This window comes from Neolamprologus brichardi, chromosome 2 (assembly GCF_056152115.1).
Source record: "Neolamprologus brichardi isolate AB-2024 chromosome 2, ASM5615211v1, whole genome shotgun sequence".
Lineage (NCBI taxonomy): Eukaryota > Metazoa > Chordata > Actinopteri > Cichliformes > Cichlidae > Neolamprologus > Neolamprologus brichardi.
Genome location: NC_142105.1, coordinates 2,952,970 through 2,958,743, shown reverse-complemented (window position 1 = coordinate 2,958,743; position 5,774 = coordinate 2,952,970).

Below are 5,774 nucleotides of genomic sequence, written 5' to 3'. Positions count from 1 at the left end.
AAAAAAGGACATGTGCCATTCATTTTATTTGAATAAAATTTCATTTAGCGTTTGTAATAGGTTTAGGTTGTAAATGAACACCTGACGTTACCTGATTGGAGGTTAGATGGTTACATAGAAAACTGGGTTTTGGTTATACAATAAAGGTAGGAGTATGTGACAGTTATCCTTAGTGGTTGCAAAAGGTGCAAAATGCATCTGCACAGAGATATGCTTTAGTGGTCTTAAACTCAGAAACTCACAAAAAAAATGTCTTAAAAGTTTTTAGTGCACACTATTAATCAATCCAGAAGAATACTTATCTTTGAACTGGTCCAACAGGACAGGTCTGCAGGTAAAAACCTTTCATTTTAGACACTGAGAAATGTTTTACTTTTAGAGAAATATAAAAGTGTTTAACTGATAACAAGAAACCCACAGAGTGTTTTGCTGTTTTTTACAGATCACATTGTATGTTATCAGAGAGCTTTAACATTTCCCTAATGTTACCTGGTTTGCATGGAATCATCCCTTTCTACTAATTAGCATGCAGGCAGCTGTTAGTTGACCAGAATGTTTCTCACCAGAAGCAGCATTGTACAGACAGAGAGGACATAGCATGTTGATAACTTGGTGATTAGAGCCCACTGAACAGTCATATTTTGTTTCCCTGAGAGTGTCATCTAAATGTATACATTTAAACAGTGAAGTCAAGCCAAAAAAAAGAAACTAAAAGGAGTTTGTCCTGGATCAGCTGACCAGCTCTTCATCACATGTTTTTGATGCTAATATAAGAGAGGTAGATGTGGGACCACGAGCCAACCCGCAGCAGCACAGACTGAGAGTAAACAAAACTCATAGTTTGGAACATCCCACGATTGTGTGCTCACAGTTGCTCCAGATTTCTTGGCTGTGCATCCATGTTTCACATTTCGTATTCCACAATATCACAAAGGTACTGGGCTGGAGTTAGATTTGGAGAATTTGGATGCCATTCGAGCACAGTGAAGTCATGTTTTGTGTACTTCTTGGTACACAATGTTGCCCACACAATTACACCAAAATCAGGCCAATTTGCTATTGCAATGCAAATTACGTACATGGATGTAACCTTACAATCCAAATGTCACAGCAGCAGACCAGGCAGTGCCTAAACTTCTGTTGTCAGGTTTTGTTTAGCTCGAGAAAATTATTGGATCCGTTTCCTGTTCTTAGCTGACAGGACAGACATGTGTCCTCCTTTGTTTTAGCTCATCTGCTTGAAGGTTGGAAGTGTTGTTCATTCAGGCATTTGCTTCAGTGTGAGCTTCACTTGGTGGCTGTTTGATGTTTCTGTGCAGTGTGAGAACAAAAGTGTATTATGTGGTGATACATTATATAAGTCTCATATAGATTTTTCAGAGCACTAAATGCAAAAGGTAAAAATATATTTATAAAAAAAAAATGCAAGGTAATGTTTTTCGCTCGTTTTTGTCTGACCAGCCAAAGCGTTTGTCCTCTTTCCCTCCCTTCACCAACTGCTCACGTCAGCTGGTTCTGCTGGACGTTTTCCTTCCCACTGTCACCGAGTGCTTGCTCATAGTGGGTTGTCTGATTGTTGTGGTTTTCTCTGAAGTATAGTAGGGTCTTTACCTTACACTATAAAGCACCTTGAAGTGACTATTGTAGTAATTTGATGCTATATAAATAAAATAATGAGTTACCTAGGAAATCAGGTCAAGTAAATGTATTCACATTTTGAAATAACAAGCATTAACCAACGTGCTGTACAAGTAAAAGGAATAAGACAGAGCAGGAAAATACAGAAAAACACAAGTCAAAAAAAGAAGAGAAGAGTTGACTCAAGTACATCTCAAGTAAAGAATTCACACCTCTCTTTTGTGGTTTTTTGAGCTTGTGTTTTTGTCTTTCAGCTTTCACTGGATGCATGCACCTTGCTGTTGGTGAACACTTCATGTTTTTGCTACATGTCTGTGTCAGCGCTAGCCTCTAGTCTTGGTTAACATTGTTGAACCTTAAAGTAATTGTATCTGTTAGTTTTACTATTTGAAAAAAATGTGATTTAGGGTCGCATGTTTAGCTTAGAGGTTAAGCAGGTAACCATGTGCAACAAGGTAAAATGCAACCTGAGGTCCCTTGTTAGATAGAAAGTGCTGAAGCATAGAAAAAGTCCTTCAATGAATGGTTGAAAGAGGCATGTTTAATAAAGCTCTTGGAGTGCTCCAGTAGAAAAGTGCTACATAAGAATAAGTCCATATCGTCATCCTCTGTTTCTTTCTCTCTCTTCTTTCCTGTCTCATCTTCTCATCTGCATAACTGTCCTCTGAGTCTAAATCATGTCCTATGTATAACTGAACATAGGACATGATTTAAGAGTAAAAATCTTGATTATAGGGTGGAGTAAGTGTTTACATTAAGACGTCAAAGCAAAATTTTGACTTCCTGGTTTCTATTTCCGAGATGCAGGACAAAGCGTTATAAAAATAGCTTTGTCCCCGTTGCTGTCACTGAATTAAATAAGAACTGTTTTTGATTGGAAATATTAAAATTACTATATATGTGCCACGGTGAGGTTTATATCTTTACTAGGTATGTGTGTTTTTAAAGGGATGCCAAATGCTGTCATTTTTTCTGTAAAGCAAATTTACCTTGCCTATGGGTATAAATAAAGTTACCTTGACCTTGACCTTGAAAGCAACAGCGATCTGTTTCTATTCTTCGGAAAAGAGTAGCCTCAAAGCACTGTGTAAAAGTGCACAACAGTGTAGGAAACAGAAAGCGTGCAGCTAACCTAGTAAACTAAGTTGTGGTTGACCATTCCTCAGCTTCCGAGCAAACACTGAGTGTAATTACTCAGAACTACTGTGACCTGTACCAGAGAATGCTCAAGGTTTTGTTTGACAGCTACGTTCTGTTGTTCCAGGCGGCAGCGTTACGGTTGCCATGGTTACAGGGTGACGCTCTCTCTCTGCGTTTCCTGGGTGAGAGAGGCCTTTTTGTTGTTGTGCTAAGCTAATAGGCAAAATGCTACAGGTATAGCTCTAAAGAATGTAGCATCATAGGCAGTGTAGTCCGTGCTGCAGGGAGAATGGACTGCCATACACGTTATGTGTCTGTGAGCGAGGGAGGGAGAAAAAGGAAAAGTACGAGCTGTCATCGAGCAAAAACAGGAGCTGGAAGCATGTAAATATAATAATAACCACTGCAGCCAAGAAGAGAGCCTGACGAGCCCAGTTGTAAGTAAGCTATTAAGACTCGACTGTACACCGTGTTCGTGTTTTCCTCCAAAACAATAAGTTCTGTTGGAGCAGCCTTTCAACGCCTCTCTCTGTCTCTGCTAGCAAAGTTGACCCAGACAAGAAAGTAAAGCTAGTTTTCAGCTACGAGCTGACACGAACCCACCGTATTAGCCAGAGGTCCCTTTACTACGGTTCGGAGCCGCGGACCTTCAGTAACAGTAATAAATCACAGCAATAGTACATTCATGTAGTTGTAAACAGCATGATAATATATTAAGTAATCCAAAGTATTCAGAATACGTTACTCTCATTGAGTAACGTAACGGAATACGTTACCGAATACATTTTGGGGCATGTATTCTGTAATCTGTAATGGAATACATTTTAAAAGTAACCTTCCCAACACTGCAAATGGATTTGAAGTCATTCTGTGATACTTGCTGCTAACATAGCCACAAACCGATTTCACTGTCACTTTTTGGTGATCTTTGCAAATATAAACATGTATAATGAGGATAGAAATTAATTGCTTAAAAATGTTAAAAGCAAACTATTTTGAATGTTATGCATGTCTTGATTTGGACAGTAACTTGGAAATAATGAAGTCACATGCAGCTGCAGTGCTGGCCACACCTGTGGTTGCTATTGTGTCTTAAGTTAACAAGCAAACATTTGTGACCTCATATTTTAAGAGTAATGTCAGTTAAAGAGTAGAGGTGGTGAAAAATGACTGTAAAATGAATGAAAACAGTTTACATGTTTAAACATTTACCTTGTTTGTTCTCTTTGGGTTAATATGTGATATAAAAAGTATTAGAGTGCCCTCTGGTGGTAGCAGCATCATCAGACATGTGGAATGCATTTGTGCAAAAAGTGGATTGATAGGATATCCATTTTAACCATTATTTACATTTTTAATAAGCATGACATCAAAGTAGTTATATAATAGCAAAAAAAACCAATTTGGTTTAGAATGAATGAACAATGAGATCAATAGTGCCGCTAAAGTCAAAGCCGAGGGTTCCACATATCATGGATGTTGTTTGCTGTAAAAATAACAACATCAACAAACTGGCCGAATAAGGTGAAGGAAATAAAAAATAATATAGACAACTGTTACTTTTTTCATCATTCTTAAAACCTTATTTTCATGCAGTCAAAATGAGTCTCGGTTTAGGTGTTGCTCATCTTCAGAGGGTGTTATGTCTCGAGAGAGGGAGGGGACTTCACACACGACACAAGTAGCAGTCTGTGTGTGTGTGTGTGTTGTCATAGTCTGGGCAATGACAAATACTGTTTCCTTAGTTCAAAAACACCTTGAAGAAAACAGCCATGATCATGTATACTTTTAAAGAGACCTACTCTTTATAGATTGTTTTAGTTATTTGCACATAACTTTTGTGTGTGTGCATTTGTGGGCACTGGGTGCTCTGACTAGACTGCAGATCTGTGAAACTTAGTCAGCATGCTAACACGATCATGTTACACAGTAGTAATACATTTGTTCTTACTGTATACATTTTTGAATTAGCATAAACTTACTTCCTGTGTCTTAGGGCAGCGGTCCCCAACCCCCGGGCCTCGGACCGGTACCGGTCCGTGAGTCGTTTGGTACCGGTCCGAGGCTCAGGTGTGAAATGTATAGTTTTCAGGGTTTTTATCGGTTTTCAGCGTTATTTTGTTATCGTTTTTATCGTTTACTCGGTTTTCCTGGGACTTTTCACATGTGTTATGAATAAATCTTCTTTTTTTCGGTACCGGTACTAGTTTTATTTTGTTGTATTTATCCACGACACCTTAAAGGCCGGTCCATGAAAATATTGTTGGGCATAAACCGGTCCGTGACGCAAAAAAGGTTGGAGACCGCTGTCTTAGGGGACCTAAAGACACAGGAAGAGACCTAAAGCCCTCTCTTTTGAAGCTTGAATCTGAATCTATAAAGAAGTGGAGCATGGAAATCAACATAAACATAAATAAATAACACCAAGATGTTGTTATTATTGTGCTCATAACCTGCTTCTTGGGGGTATTTTTTCTTCTTCCCTTCATTCACAACCTGTACTTAAACACACTTGAATGAACTGTTAATAGATACACGTGTGGAAAATGTACTAAAAAGAAGTGGAGAACATTTGCTGTCAGAAATACTGAATATAAAGTACACTATAAATATATAAAGTACAGTTCTGCGTAAGCTGTTATTCTTGATTTAGGTCAGAAATGTTTACAGTCCACTGGGAATTTAAACATTTGATCATTTACTCAAACTGAAACTGAACTATGATCAGCAAATATTTGGATCAGTTCTAATTTACCTACGACCTTCTTTCCTCTTAATATAACCCTTAACACCAAACATTGCAAACCTTTAAATAAGCAAAAGGTGTATGTTTGTTCTTCCCCGCAGATGTTTTTGTGGTCAGGCTATGTTGATTTTTAATGGCTTTATTAAAATTATTGTAAATGTTGTCAATTTGTGCTTTGTTCTTTTAGGTTAAGTATATCAGATTCCATCCCACAGAAACGGCCTGACTGATATTTTGGGAAGTAACTGAT